We start from the raw sequence: 17,058 nt of genomic DNA on the forward strand, positions 1-17,058 counted from the left end.
AGTTTGATTGACCGAACATTGATTGTTCGATATTGGTTCTTTTTGAGGTATTCGCTGCCTGCAAACAACGAATAATAGAAATATTCTGTCTAGTCTTTGCCCGCCGTGATAAGATAGGTAGTGCAGACTTTTGTCCCCGTTGTAATCCGTCATGCCTATCTTCTCCCCACTGATTGGTAAACTAGTTCCACCCGGACCATTTATTGGAGGTAGATCATCTGGCTCAACCGGAGGGTACCCCTGATAACCAGCATTAGAAATGCAATAGGTCTCGCAGCATTAGAGTTAGTGCTTTTAGAATTGTTTATGGGTTTTTTTGTAAATCTTTAGCATGAGGTTGAGGGTGAGTGAGGGTGAGTGAGGGTGAGGGGTTGAGGGTGAGTGAGGGTGAGGCTGAGGGGTTGAGGGTGAGGGTGAGTGAGGGGTTGAGGGTGAGGGGTTGAGGGTGAGTGAGGGTGAGGGGTTGAGGGTGGGTGAGGGGTTGAGGGTGAGTGAGGGTGAGGGGTTGAGGGTGAGTGAGGGTGAGGGTGAGTGAGGGTGAGGGTGAGTGAGGGTGAGGGTGAGTGAGGGTGAGTGAGGGTGAGGGTGAGTGAGGGTGGGTGAGTGTGAGTGTGAGTGAGGGTGAGTGGGGGTGAGTGTGGGTGAGGGATTGAGGGTGAGGGGTTGAGGGTGAGTGAGGGTGAGTGAGGGTGAGGGGTTGAGGGTGAGTGAGGGTGAGGGAGGGTGAGGGGTTGAGGGTGAGGGGTTGAGGGTGAGTGAGGGTGAGGGGTTGAGGGTGAGTGAGGGTGAAGGTGAGTGAGGGTGAGGGTGAGTGAGGGTGGGTGAGTGAGAGTGAGGGTGAGTGAGAGTGAGGGTGAGTGAGAGTGAAGGTGAGTGAGAGTGAGGGTGAGTGAGGGTGAGTGAGAGTGAGGGTGAGTGAGAGTGAGTGAGGGTGAGTGAGGGTGAGTGAGGGAGGGTGAGGGTGAGGGTGAGTGAGGGTGAGTGAGAGTGAGGGTGAGTGAGGGTGAGTGAGGGTGAGTGAGGGTGAGTGTGAGTGAGGGTGAGTGTGAGTGAGGGTGAGTGAGAGTGAGGGTGAGTGAGAGTGAGGGTGAGTGAGAGTGAGGGTGAGTGAGGGTGAGTGAGAGTGAGGGTGAGTGAGAGTGAGGGTGAGTGAGAGTGAGGGTAAGTGAGAGTGAGTGAGGGTGAGTGAGAGTGAGTGAGGGTGAGTGAGAGTGAGGGTGAGTGAGAGTGAGGGTGAGTGAGAGTGAGGGTGAGTGAGAGTGAGGGTGGGTGAGGGTGAGTGAGGGTGAGTGAGGGTGAGTGAGGGTGAGTGAGGGTGAGTGAGGGAGGGTGAGGGTGAGTGAGGGTGAGTGAGGGTGAGGGTGAGTGATGGGTTGATGTTGAGGGGTTGAGGGTGAGAAGCTGACCTGTGCTTCGTAGGGGATTGAGGTCCCCCGCTAAAAGGTCTTATACTAAGAAAAATGTCCAGAAGGAAAAGAGAGGAATGGTGGTAGCTGCGTTGTCAAAACTTTGTAAACAGCATTGGGTGCAGGGTGGATTCCAACATGGCGGCAAAGTGTCCAATAACAGAAAACAGGTCAGCGTTCTAGCCCAATTGGAAGATTCATGTGATACCGGTGAGGCGCGCTGAGAGCTGCGCACTTCACCTGAACATTTTGAGGAATAGGAGGTGTTCCTTCACGTCGCGTTTCGATAGGGAAATAAGAAAAACGCGTCACAAGATTTTCCGAGCAAGAATTAGAGTCTTCCTACAGAAGATACAAGTAAGACTGTTCCGATACCTTGTCAGAGTAAAAGTTCATAAATATTAACTGCGCGTGCTCTCTGGAGGCTCAGCTTCTCCTGAGCTCATGCGCAGTTGAACAGAATATCTTCTAGAGTTTACCAGAGTCTACCAGAGAAATATTTATCAAGTATTCTACGAGTATCAAAGTAAACAAAATAATTAGAATTTTGAGAAGCTGACCTGTGCTTCGTAGGGGATTGAGCACACAAAATAGGCTTGCCACCGTACATGTGAAGCAGGCGTTGTCCCGCGGCCTAGATGGAAGCGGCAAGGACCGCCCTACAGAGGATGTGGGAGGCCGCTGGCTGTGAGCTGCTCCTGTGCAGGCGGGCACTCTGTGGAGCCGGTCAGCGCCTGTGACGCTGTGCTCTGCAGCTGGAGGACGGGCGGCACCGAGGGAGCTGCGACCGGCCTGTGGGAATGACTGGCAGGATCAGTGTGCCTGCAGCCCGGTAGATGAGCATGGCTCGCGGCGGACTGAGACGTAGTCTTGCTGTAGGCTGCGACACGGCGGGGAGGGGGCATCAAAAACATAAACAGCTAATAAACAAAAATGCCTGATTATTGAAAAAGAATAGACCAAGATATTAGATTTGTGCAAATACAATAAACAGAAGCAAGACAGTGAAGGGGCAGGAGAGAGTGAAACAGAAATAGAGGACGAGTGGAGAGGCCAAGACAGTGAAGGGGCAGGAGAGAGTGAGACGGAAACTGAGGAAGAGTGGAGAGGCCAAGACAGTGAAGGGGCAGGAGAGACTGAGACAATCATAGAGGAAGAGTGGAGAGGCCAAGACAGTGAAGGGGTAGGAGAGAGTGAGACAAACATAGAGGAAGAGTGGAGAGGCCAAGTCAGGGAAGGGGCAGGAGCGAGTGAGACAGAAATAGAGGAAGAGTGGAGAGGCCAAGACAGTGAAGGGGCAGAAGCGAGTGAGACGGAAACAGAGGAAGAGTGGAGAGGCCAAGACAGAGAAGGGGCAGGAGAGAGTGAGACGGAAACAGAGGAAGAGTTGAGAGGCCAAGACAGGGAAGGGGCAGGAGAGAGTCAGACAGAAATAGAGGAAGAGTGGAGAGGCCAAGACAGTGAAGGGGCAGGAGAGAGTGAGACAGAAATAGAGTCCATAGCAATGTAGCTAACATGGCCTACGTTTTCCAACTAATTTTAATTGCAAAAAAGCACTCGAGTTCCAACAGTAACATCCTTTATGTACAACCATTACTTCACCAAAACCATAGGAGTAGTGTAGGTGACACCAACCGCGCTTTGCCCCACCCCCCACACATGACATCACAGGAGGTGGCATCATTCAGTAATGGTTTCACAAGTGTGCTTTATGAAGTTTAACAAATCATTGCATACTTTAATTCAGGTTTATGTTGTTATACCAACGGTGACTGCTGCTCACACAACACAGTTCTGGACTTTACACAATAAAGAACAGTAAATGCTCTGGCACCCAGGATAATGTGCTGCAAGGCTAAATACTTACAAGGTCCCAAAGGCAGGACCTATTGGCTATGCTTGAAAAGTTACAACTTTGATAGATTGATAGGTTGCAAACGTAGTGTTTTGTAGAGATCATATAGGTGGATTAATGTAAAAGGAATGACCGCCTCACTTTTGGGAATGCGTGATTCTTTGAAGCAGGAGAAGGCATCATTTTGTGTTTCGTCACTGCTGTGCACAGGCCTACCACCCTTAAACGTAGACCATGTGACCTATGTACAAGAAAAGTACAGTCCTACACTCTGCACCACCCTCCAGTGCACAAGGGCAGCACTGCTTGGGTGAGGTGCCCTTCGGCTCACCACAGATTGGATGGCCTGTGCAAAAGGACAGAATAGTCGATGCGTTGTTCCTAGCACCAAATCCTCCACGGACTGCATGGTCTGTGCACAGGAGCAGCACGGCCAGTAAATATGATCGGCATAGAACAATCCCTTTGTGTGTAGCCGTAAAAGTGACTATTGAACCGTTTCTAAGATCGTCTGTCACCGCCTAGCAAAGTTTGAGTTGTTGCCGGGAGGCAGGTGAGTGGAGGGGGAGGGGTGCATCGCTGGGGGACCTTTTCAAGCAAAACCACAGAAAGAGTATCCAGGGTTATCAGCAAAGTCATTCCTTCAAGGACAAGCAACCGCCAAAGGAGGATGAAGAGAGCGTGCAGTGCTGCAAACCGGAGAGGAGGAGCAGGCACTACACGGACAACAGAGGTGGGCAGATTCATGTGGCAGAGGGTTACTCAGCCGACCTCGAGATAGAAGGGCCGCTCCTCTACCGAACCCCTGCAGAGATAGACTAAGGGGGTCACAAGGAGCCTACACCACTTAAGAGGGGGGCATAAGTGGGCACAGAGCAACCCTGCCTACCAAGAGAGGGATGGGTTCCTTAAAGACGGGACAGGATGAATACTTGTAGGGAATTCACTGACCCTTAAGCAAAGCAGAATAGGCAGATTAAAAATATCTAAAAAAAAATAAAAAAACACAGAACACACCCACGGAATTCGCCGACTCCAGCCATGATAGACACACTGAAGCGGCAGAGAAACCACTCCCTCCGACTCCTTGAGATGGGCGCACTAGCACATGGATGGGAGAGTAGGTAAAATGGTAGAGGGTGGAGAGCACCAACCCTGATGCATTCATAAAGGTCTGAGTTTACTTGAATGGCAAAAACCTTGTAAGAAATGCTAAGAAGAAGAGCAGGGGGCCAGGAGCTAGGAGCCTTCATACAGAAGCGAGTAGGACTTGAGGCTCAGTCCAGCTCTGTCTGACATGTGCACTAAATGGGGTTGCAAATTCCGACTAAGCTGCTGGGCCTAAGGACAGCAGCCCCGCCCAGCAGCAGTAATTATGTACTTTTGTTACAATCACAGCATTCGCACGGGTGATGCGATTGTAACAAAAGTAATGAAAACGAAAATAAGTTTATTACTTTTTTGTTACAATCAAGTCACCCGCGCGGGGTGCTGTAATTGTATCAAAAGTAAATAAATAGAAATCAATGTTCCCCCTATTTCTTTACTTTTGATTCAATTGCGGCACCCACGTTGTTGACGAGATTGTAACCACAGTAACGAAAATGAAAATAAATAATGGGCGACCGCTTTCAGCATGTACTGCCCCTCGCCTCCGCGTCTCTGCACGCAGACAAACCTACCTGGTGGTGTGCTTGCGTGTCCTGCCAGGAGAGGCGAAACTCAGGACAAAAAAGAAAGTGAAAGCGCGCACACCGTAGCAGGAGACCGTGCCTGGGGCCTCTGGCAGCCTGACGGGCGGCAGGAAATATGATTAATGAGCAAGGTATAATGATAAAAGGGACCTGATTAGCACCTCAAAAAGGTCATAGATCAAAGTAGCATGCATTTCATGACTCCGCAATCACTGCATGCAATCTGTGGACTGGGAGAGGTAAACTGGAAGTCAGGAGGAACAAGACATGCAGCCGCGAGACGCGCTCTGTGGTGGGGGAGGGGATGAATGTTGAAGGCGAGCAAGACTGAGAGGCGGATCTGTATACACTGTCCCTTCAAGGATCATAGGGAGCGTGCAGCCTGAGCGAATGGTAGTCAAAGTTAAAACAAGCTTCTCAGCAGTGGCCGCAGGCTGCCAATGGGAGGGAACGAGCGAGCATATGGCGAGCGGCGGGGGAGTCTGGTGCGAGGCGCGGGGGGGGATTGAGCACACAAAATAGGCTTGCAGACGGCGTTAGATGGAAGGAAGAGAGGGGAGGGGGAGGAGAAATGCGACACGGCGGAAGGGGGGCAGAGCGGGTAAACAAAGACGGACGTGCACGCGCACGCGCTTTTAAGGTCAATGCGCATGCGCATAAGCTCAATGCGCATGCGCATTGACCTTAAAAGTCACGGGCACTGCAAGGAATCGCCACGATTCCTTGCAGTGTAGATAAAGAGTGGATAAGTCGCAATACTCTCGCTTGCTCGATGCGCATGCGCATCGACAGGCGAGACCTAAAAAGGGACATATAATGAAGTGATCACTGCATCAGGTTAACCGAAACTTTAGCATGAAACACATTAGAAAAAGTAGGGAAAAGAAATCGAGCAAAATCAGTAGGCCACTGATGAGTCATCGACCTCGCTAAAAAATTAAGAAACGTTAGAAAATAGCCTGCAACAAGAAAAGCATAAAAATGGCGAGAAAAGCCAAGCTTGACACCAAAGCAGCCACGAGGTAGCTAGGTCCCACCCCCCACTGCTCCAAACATGTCCATCCCGCCACGCCCAATAAAGGTAACATGGAATAGATACAAATCAGCATATACCTACCCCCACTCCGGAAGCTCCCGAAGTGCAACAGGTCCGCGGTTACGCCCATCCGGAAGGCAAGGCCTTGACGCGTGTCGAGCAGGGCCCGGCTGGCCGCCATCGGAAGGGGAGGCTGTGGGGCGGACGGCCCGAAAATTGTGCTGGTCTCCCCTTTCTCTTCTTTTGGCTGCCCTGCGGGCCACGGGGGGGGTTGTCTTGCCTCTGCCTCCGACCCCCCCCCCCTCTCTATCGCCTGCTCCGGCCGTCAGAAAAACGAAACCGGAGCGGAGGTCGGTAGCGCAATGCTGCGGCAATACTGGAGAGTTGCAGATAGCATCGCCTGGTCTGGCCGCTACGAAAAGTCCAGAGAAAACGGTGCCCTGCAGGCCGCGGGGGGGGGGGGATGTCTTGCTGCCTCCGACCCCCCCTCTCTTCATTGCCTGGTACGGCCATTCCAAAGTGCTGGAGCTGAGAAACGGCGTGGGGTAGCTGGTAGGGGGAGGCGACACGAACGAGCCTCCCCCACCCCCCCAAGTGGGGGCTTCCAGCGACACCCCAACGCTTCGATCAACAGGGTCCCAATCGAAAAGCGGCGCTTGGCCCAGGACCGGTGCACGTCCTGTGCTTTTTTCTCCTCGACCTTGAAGATTCTATGAAAGCCGGGGGGCCCCCGACCCTTCCACACGGGCGCCCCCGTCCCCCGTTGGGAACCGCGACATCGGCGCACTCCTGCCGTCGCCGACCTCAGTTTTGAAATGACTAAGACCCTGCAAGACCGCCAACTTGAACAGTTCCTGTGGGATGCCAGTATGACCCGGTAGAGAAATTGTTGCCTCCCTCCCCACATTTTGACTGATGGTTCACATTGCCAGTCTCTTCTGTTGCCCTTTCGAAAACAAACTCTTGAACTGCCGAAAGAGGTTCTGGTCCAACCACGAGATGGAGGAAACATTTTTTACTATACTTGGGCCTGCCGGACCTCGCCCAAAATGGCGCCGATACAAATGAAACTTTCAGCTCTTTGTTGTACCCTGATTGCTCAAGCTTTGATGTTCTGAGATATGTATGTAGTTTTTGGACAATGAAAGTAGATAAGATGGATATTGATAATGTGTTCAGAAAAGGATTTGATATAAGATGGATATTGATTATGTGTTGGGACAATGAACTGGTATAGGGTGGGTACCAATTATGTGTTAAAGCAATGAATTGATATGAAATAGGTACTGATTGAGCATTCGGACAATGAATTGATATTAAGTTTTAACGCACTATGGTTATTGAAAGTTTGACTTTTCGACATTTATGATGGTTACTCCCAATGAATTTCGATACGATGTTATTGCACTTGCCGCACTTTATAATATGAAATGAATGGCCACCGACTTCGTTCCCCTCACGCCCGGCTCCAGTCTGCTCTGTGGTCGGCCCACTAGGTTGTAGGCTCGTGTTTGTGCGCCAACATTTTTATTAAAGGTTTTTGAAAAAGCAAGTACAACTGTAGCGATTGCATTAATGAGTTTCGAATGTGTTACTACTGTCTCCGATATAAGCGAAAGGTAAGCAGCTTTATTAAGGTTGAAGGTTAAAAAGCCCGATACTTAAGCCGTTACATTGTATGCCACAGGCAGCAGGAAAAACGTTTTAGATGCCCTTAAACAATACTGAAGAAACGCCACCTGACCACCACCCTTGCGCATGATCTAAAAGACCACGCTCGAGTGATCCATGCGGATACGCAGAACACCAATGATTATGTTTCTAACACTACTGGTCCCTCTGGGCTTAAACGCCGAGATGGTAGAGAATGCACCGTGTGGAGATAGGTCGAGTATGTGGTAAGTAAAAACATTTTCGGATTTATGCGCGCTGATGTGTTCTGAATGTTGTCCCCACCCCCCTTCTTTCTCCTCCCATCTGCAGGTCACGTCGGAACATCGGCTGAAGTATGGAGGAGTGATGACCAAACGACCGGCGGAAGGGGAAGTAGGGAATTGGAGCATAGTGCTTATACATGACGAGCTTTGTAAGATGTAACACCCCCCTTACTTAGACATGACTGTTCCTCCCTCAGAACATAGTGATTGGGAGGATGGACTGACGTAGATACTCGACGGGTTAGTACGATATGACAGACTATGACTCGAACCAGCACGCCAGATAATGCAACGATGACGTTTAACTAGATAGGGAAAGGACAAGGAAAGTTCCGGGGTAAGGTTTACCTAAGCACCGCCCGTCTGGAAGACTAGGAATGTTGCTAATGTCTAAAAAAAAAAAAAACGTGTACCACCTCCTTCTCGCACCCTTATAGATATAGCTAAGCTGTCCGACTGTTCTCCCGATTAATGCCCTCCGTTGCCTCAGCCTGGAGAACCTTTTCGCCAAAAGGGAGAAAAGGAAAAATGATTCAAAGATCCCACCGTGAGCAGTAACCCGACCAGGTTAATTCCTGACCGACTGACCAAGGTGTAAGTATTAGTAACCGAGAACACTCGCAAAGATGGCAAATGAGAGGAGAAGGAGGAAAAAGGTAAAAAGAGCTCAGAACATAGATAAATAGGATACTAAAGATGCGCAGCATGCAGAAAGAGATCTTTTTGGCCAAATAACTGTTCTATGTTTTGTCGTGAATTTTTTGTATGTAACACATGTACTGTCTTCCCTTGTCTGAGTTTGTGTGTGTGTAATGTATGGGTTTATGTCTTCCCTCTGTTTGCGTTTCCGTGTTACCCGACCCCTGCCGTTCTGTGTTGGGAGCGCACTAAATGACCTATTACCGTACACGTCTCTCTCTTTCTCTCTCCCTCTCTATCTCTCTCTCTCTCTCTCTACCTTTCTACATGTCATACGTGTACCGAATGGCTCGTTTAGAATGTGGACGACTCTCACTCTCTATGAGAGCCCCCTCCCCCCCCCCTATTGCCTCTTCCTTTTTGTGGTAAAATTGTGCCCCGCCGGCACCAGCCTAATTGGGTACTTATTGAACGCGAAGGTGTTCAGCAAAATTGACAGAAACTAAATTGATTGTAACTCGCCATATTACTACCTCTCCTTTCTGCAAAAATGAAAGAACTTGAATTGGCTAAGAAGGAAGGGACAGGTAAGACGGCTGATGTCCCCTAATCTGGCCCTTTTATAGGGGGACTATATGTCAATGGCATCCTATTTTTCAGTTCGTTAGAGATACAAGCCCCAATGTCCAGATTGATCCCCAATGCCCAGATTGCCCCACCCCTCTGCACTCAAGCGCGAATGTCCAAAGCGTCCCCGCCTCTCCCTGACCCCAGCTCCATATCAGCTGTCCTCGAAGAATAACTGATGACCTTGATTAACTGTCGCTCCTCGATGAAAGCCTGTTTCCCCCCCCCCCTCTCTCGATGATAGCACCCCTGCCCTGTTTTTGAAAGGGTTAGCCGGAATGAACGATAAATAGACTTGGCACAACACAGTAGGAGTGCCGACATGTGTACTTCATGGTGGTAGGGTTCTGACTGTGACCGATGAACGTAACCCCCCAGATGCGTAGGATTGAGGGCGGAATTCAAATACATAAATGTCTTCTCCTGCCAGTTCTCTAAAACTTGTTTTGTACCCATTCAAAGATATACGATCATCGGAGGAGAAGGGTCGGACGTGACGTACAGCCTGGCTGCGGATCTTGAGACACATGTGACCTCGACCAAAGGTGGAGCTGCAGAGCAACAAGATACGGGACGAGACAGCAATCTCAAACGTGGAAAATGAAAAGTTGACGGGCTGCCCTGAAGCCCTCAGTCTGCTAACCCACGTGTGCCTGAAGTCTTCGCCCCCTTTTGGGTCCGATTGATGGGCCTGCCTGCTCGTTTTCCTTCGCTCCCTTGGTCCCTTGATTTGTTCAAGAAAAGATCTGACCCCTCTCCGCTCTCTCTTCCCTCGACTATCCAACACCCCCTCTTTTACACATGACTTTTTGACTCAGACGAGAAGAACAGCATTCAGATGGAAATGGGGTTTGTCACAGAAGGAAAAAGGAAATACAGGTGCCGAGCATAGGGCACCCTTAAAGGAATTGGTTAGGGAACAGGACTGTGGTCTAACAGCAGAGGACTGACCGCACCCTGCAACGCGTAAGGATAGATCCGAGCTGGACCTATAGCTCCACCGCCGGTGCTCAACAGCGCCAACGAAAGAAAATGGACTAGAGCCTACCAGTGATGGCTCACTGCTAAAAAGACACTGTGACGAAGACACCCATCAATTTGACTAAATTACTTGTGTCGAACTGAATTCCGCCCTCAACCACTTTGTATTGCTTTCAAAATGTTTTTCGGTCACTTTTAAAAGCTGTACATTGATGCCACCGAAAAGAAAGTCAGAACATTTATACTATGTAGTATGCTGAACTCTAGGCTTGTATAAGTAACCCAGCAACTGTGAATTCATATGTGCTGCATCGATTGTGCCATGGTTATATGCAATTCACTGGTATTTGACAAACGCTATCTCATCGACCACACATGTATTATATGTACGCCCATTAGTTAGGAAATGAACTCACTTATGTTAAAAGCGGCGACTGTGGAAATTAGCAATATTAATGTACATAAGCGGCGTTCATTTGCCTTCTCCCATCCCCCTCCCTGTAGGCACCATGAATACCGTGAAACGTTGACCGCACCATCCCGCTAGTAAAAGCCCGTGCCCATATGTACATGACAGCCATTTTAGGCACCATGGCCTTTTTGCCCGCTCATTGGAATCCCCGGCTTCCCTCCTGCGCGCATCTGAACACCCCCCCCCTACTCTCACATGCATAGACCATAAAACCCTCTCCCTCTGCGTGACCCTGCTATGAAAAGTAACCCTCCTGCTTGACCCACGCACCCCCCCCATTTCCTCTTGAAGAAGCATCCTTCGCCTCAGCTGACATAACCCCCCCAGCTGTACCTGACTGCCCCCGCTCTCTCATATACGGGTCATAAAACCTCTCTCTCTGTGCGACTCTGTCCCTGGGAATCACACCCCGTGCCTGACCATCACCTCCCTTCTTCCTATGAATACCCCTCCCTTGATGACCCCTCCACTGAGCCCGATTGTCCGCACGGACCACTGGTCATCTCCTTCGCCTGAGGATACAGTTCATTGCCCACCACTGTATGCACTCGTCCCTCTTCAAAAGAGCTACTATTGATCATGACCTCCCCACCCCTCCGAGAATCGATCAGGCGCACACATTCCAAAGGAATCAGCGGAACACTCAGCTGAGCAATAGCCCCCTCCCATTGTATGGTGTGAGGACCTGTACTGTAGCCACGTGTTGGATTGCGCCAGAACGGGGAGGGGTCGGGGATGTCTTTTCCTTGCCTCACAATGTCGTTATTGTAATAAGGAATGTATGTGATGTATAAAAGGCGATGCCTCAGAGAACTTGTTAGAGCACCTCCCGAAAGACACTGTGTTTCGTGTCCGAAATGACAGGCTCTCCTCATGAGAAATAAAACTCTGTTCTTATGATCCTGCTTCCAGCGCCCGTCTCTTTATTTGGTAACTATTCAGAATGGGAACTAAGAGGCGTCTTGCGCCAGCAGCCTGGGCATCGGTTGTAAATTGGGCTGACTTTCCACAATTGGCGTCCCAAACGCGGGGCCCATCAGCGACATAAGGTCCAGTAAGAGAGGTCCAGACGATGGGGGTGAACATCTAAATGATCGGAGTATACCTGCCTTAAGAGGACCCTCGTCCGGCTGCTGATTGAATGAACTTCACCGATTCCGAACGGACCTCTCTCGAGTGACCTACTGTCCTGACTGGGATCCCACAGGACTGCTGCGGTAAAATCATGGAGTAAGAGAACGATCGGGCGCTGGGAAGGGGAAGACGAAGAACTGTCCACATGGTCCGGTCCGGGTAAGGTTAAATAGGAGACGCCTGTTACGTCTAATTGGTAGGATGGCTTTATCCATCTGATTGATTGATTGATTGTTTGTATTGGAATCGGTATTTAAATACTGATATTGTTCATTGATTGGTTGCTCTGTTGCTCTTAGAGATTCGCTGTCTGCAAACAGGGAAATAACTCTCTCTCTCTTTGCAGGTAGCGAAGGATAGGTAACGCAGACTTTTGTCCCCGTTGTAATCCGTCGTGCCTATCTTTCTCCCCCACTGATTGATTGTTTGGCCCGAACTGTTGTTTGCGGATTGTTCTCTGGAGATTCTCTGCCTGCAACGGGGAAGAACAGGTTCTCTCTTTGCAGGTAGCGAAAGGGTAGGTAACGCAAACCTTTAACACGTCGTACCTACTTATTCTCCCCATTGATTGTTTGATTGACCGAACATTGATTGTTCGATATTGGTTCTTTTTGAGGTATTCGCTGCCTGCAAACAACGAAGAATAGAAATATTCTGTCTAGTCTTTGCCCGCCGTGATAAGATAGGTAGTGCAGACTTTTGACCCCGTTGTAATCCGTCATGCCTATCTTCTCCCCACTGATTGGTAAACTAGTTCCACCCGGACCATTTATTGGAGGTAGATCATCTGGCTCAACCGGAGGGTACCCCTGATAAAAAGGGACATATAATGAAGTGATCACTGCATCAGGTTAACCGAAACTTTAGCATGAAACACATTAGAAAAAGTAGGGAAAAGAAATCGAGCAAAATCAGTAGGCCACTGATGAGTCATCGACCTCGCTAAAAAATTAAGAAACGTTAGAAAATAGCCTGCAACAAGAAAAACATAAAAATGGCGAGAAAAGCCAAGCTTGACACCAAAGCAGCCACGAGGTAGCTAGGTCCCACCCCCCACTGCTCCAAACATGTCCATCCCGCCACGCCCAATAAAGGTAACATGGAATAGATACAAATCAGCATATACCTACCCCCACTCCGGAAGCTCCCGAAGTGCAACAGGTACGCGGTTACGCCCATCCGGAAGGCAAGGCCTTGACGCGTGTCGAGCAGGGCCCGGCTGGCCGCCATCGGAAGGGGAGGCTGTGGGGCGGACGGCCCGAAAATTGTGCTGGTCTCCCCTTTCTCTTCTTTTGGCTGCCCTGCGGGCCACGGGGGGGGGATGTCTTGCCTCTGCCTTTGACCCCCCGCCCCCCCTCTCTATCACCTGGGCATTGGTTGTAAATTGGGCTGACTTTCCACACGGGGACACCCCCACATCAATCGCGGACACCACCACATCAGTCGGGGACACCACCATATCACACGGGGACACCACCACATCACTCAGGAACACCACCACATCACTCAGGAACACCGCCACATCACTCAGGGGCATCACCACATCACTCAGGGACACCACCACATCACTCAGGGACACCACCACATCACTCGGGACACAACCACATCACTCACGGACACCACCACATCAGTCGGGGACACCACCACATCACTCAGGAACACCACCACATCACTCAAGGGCACCACTCAGGGACACCACCACATCACGTAGGGACACAACCACATCACACAGGAACACCACCACATCACTCAGGGACACCACCACATTACTCAGGGACACCACCACATCACTCGGGGACACCACCACATCACTCTGGGACACTACCACATCACTCTGGGACACCACCACATCACTCGGGGACACTACCACATCACTCAGGGACACCACCACATCACTCAGGCACACCACTAAGGGGCACCACCACATCACTCAGGGACACCACCACATCACTCAGGGACACCACCAAATCACTCAGGAATACCACCACATCACTCAGGAACAACACCACATCACCCAGGAACACCACCACATCACTCAGGGACACCACCACATCACTCAGGGACACCAGCATTTTAGTGCTGGTGGCCACATCACCGCACTAAAATGCAGTAGTCACGGATTTACAAAACTCACAGAGGGATCATGAGAGGTGCTCCCAGGCTTAATTCAAGCACCCCATACAGGGAATTCTTTCCTGCACTATATACAGATAAATATCCTGCAGCCTGAGGCACTCACTCATTGCTGTGGTGATCCAGTAAAGTCCTAGACATCAGTCAGAAACACTGTCCCAGCGCTACACTGCAAAAACTAATTGTGATCTGGCGGCCCCTCTCCTGAAAGGACCCTCCCCTGACTGGATCATTTCTCCGGCTGGTGACAGCTAAGTTTTGACAGAAGAGTTGCATTTTATTTTATTCTACACTACATGGTCAGTTGCCAGAGAGTGGGGCGGGGTGTCCCCTCCATATCCACCGGATTCCAGAGAGACACCAGGTTAAAGACTGTGGCCATCATATGTTTGCAGCTGGCTCCTGAACAAAACTGAAACCAGCAGAAGCATGTCTCTCAGTAACATAATTCAGCATTACAGCCACAATTTACTTTATGTTGCGCTCCATAGTTACATTTGTTAGATGATGTTTCTGTAATTTGTTTTTCATGCTGCGTGAGCCTGCGCATGTGTGTGGCGGAGCACACAGCGCTATCTCCGCGACACTCAGACAGATCACCTCTGCCACCCTGGTCTGGAGCTGCTGTGGAAACCTGTGATAGTGGGCAAAGACAAGAGTCATGGGCTGGGTAATGGAGCATCTCCCTTTGTACGAGGCAGCTCCACGCCACTCTTACCAAAGGTAATGGAGCCACTCCCTATGTACGAGGCAGCCCCATGCCACTCTTACCCAACAGCATTGGGTTGGTTAGATAGAGAAGTGAACCTGCATCACACTTGGCAACCTTTTCAAAACTAGATGTCACAGCGGTACTATACCCCAGAGTGACACATTATAGGTTGTGATAGAGAACTGGGTGGCTGAGGCTGAAGACGTAAAGAGCTTCTCTCAGTACCCCAGAGTGACACTTTATAGGGCGTGATAGAGAGCGGTGTGGCTGAGGCTGAAGGGGTTAAGAGCTTCTCAAAGTGCCCCAGAGTGACACTTTATAGGGCGTGATAGAGAGTGGTGTGGCTGAAAGTTTTAAAACATTTTTTTAAATTTATTTTAAAGGTTTTATAAAGCGCTGGGTAGACCCGGAGGTATCAGAGCGCCTTACATCAGTATCAGACCATAGATTGCAGGTTACATTGTTACAAAGGTTACACAGTTATTAGAGCATTGCAACATAGTTACATGAAAGGTCGAGACAAACAAGAAGAACATATGTACGTAAGGGAAAAAGCAGGCAAGGGTGTATATTCAGGGGAGGGGGTAGGAGCAGGGGAAGTAGAGAATGGAGGAGGGAAAGGGGAGGGGAGGATGAGAGACAGCATGGAAAGAGGAGGGGAGGGGGGCGAAAAGGGTGACGGGACACAAACCAGAAGACAAGTCAAAGCTGCGTCCAAAGTCCGGTAAACTGGGGTCCCAGGGCAAGTGGTATCATTTCCGCATCTCTGTTGCGAGAGGCTCCCTAAATGCAGTGGACTCTCTCAGAGGGGTCTCTGAGACTCCAAGGCCTACATACTGGATCCTTCCAAAAAAGGGAAGAGGGGGTGCTTTGGCAAGGGGTGCCATACCATACCTCAACTGTGAGTGGCTCCCTTGGCGCTGTGGACTCTCTCAGCGGGTTAGCTGAGACTCCAGAATATAAATGTTGGGTCTTTCCCCAACAAGGGGAGAAGGAGTGCTTAGTAACAGGGCACAAAAGGGCAGGGGGCTAGGTGGTGTAGCCGGCAAGGGGAGATATTCAGGGGAGAGGGGATGGGAGCAAAGGAAGTAGACAAAGAAAGAGAGAGAACTCACTGGGAACAAACAGCATCAGTTTGGAGGACAGAACTGTTTTCTCTCTGTTGCCATGAGTTTGCCCCATCTCTAAGGTAAGAGCCTTGCACAGGCCATTCCAGGACATGAAGCACACAGTTAGTAATTCGATTTTTTATTTTTTTTTACGATTCACAGAAGTTTATAGTACGCTGCACATCAGCAATCCAGGTGTTAACAAAGTAGGTTCTTGGGTGCAGAAAATGATGCGCAGTTCGCCATGTTGTGTTCCCCTGTTGTCGACACCTGTGAGTATTTGGCGGCTGTGATGGCAAAGTAGGAGGAAACTCTATTTTGCTGTTTTTTTGGCAGCATAGACTCAGAATACCTCAGAGTGACACATTATATGGCATGATAGAGAGCTGTGCGGCTGAGGCTGAAGGCGTAAAGAGCTTCTCACAGTACCCCAGAGTCACACATTATATGGCATGATAGAGAACTGTGTGGCTGAGGCTGAAGGCGTAAAGAGCTTCTCTCAGTACCCCAGAGTGACACATTATATGGCATGATAGAGAACTGTGTTGCTGAGGCTGAAGGGGTATTACAAGGGGGATCCTGCTTTGGCCATTTCGGAGTGGCCCGTTGTTCCCAAACCTTGAATTACCTGGTAAATAAACACTGAGCCTGGTTTTACCTGGTGAGAAAACACACATGGTAAAACCACCAAGGCTGAGTCCGGGAACAGTCTCAGCCCAGGTGCCACCTTATCACTTTAACAGCACTATGCAGACCCTCCAGGATTTCGCGATTTTGCTGTTTGCCGCAAAATCAGGACTTTTGTAAAAATGTCGCGATTTTTACAAAAGTGCCCACGAAATCTGCACTTTTGTAGAAATCGCAGCATTTTTACAAAAGCCGCTATATCCTGGGGGGTCTGCCTGCCTGAAGAAGTCAATTTGTTATTGGGAGTGTGACATGCACCGAGCTGCGACGTGTCTTCCAGCATGGGTCATGTGTCAATTTGCATGAATGACAACAGCTTTCTAAGTACCCGCGTACCATCCAGCATCTCTCCTGTAACCTGAGAACCTGGCACTCAGCTGTAGACAAAGGAGTCATCATTACCGTAGCTGGTGGACCAACACCTCCCCCCACCCACACCCAGGAGGCTGCTATTGCCGAAGTTGGATGAACACTTAACCAGCCCGGTCATGCAGTTTTCTTCAGCAATGAGATCCAAGTGGTGGGCCTCTGCCACAACTCTGCTCACACTCTAAACTTGTGCGACTGCGAAGGGCACACAACACCCACCCACAACTTTTCTGAGGCATATTCGAACAGACTTTCCAGAGTGTCTTA

The sequence above is a fragment of the Lissotriton vulgaris genome, chromosome 4_1, assembly GCF_964263255.1.
Source record: "Lissotriton vulgaris chromosome 4_1, aLisVul1.2, whole genome shotgun sequence".
NCBI classification, from domain to species: Eukaryota; Metazoa; Chordata; class Amphibia; order Caudata; family Salamandridae; genus Lissotriton; species Lissotriton vulgaris.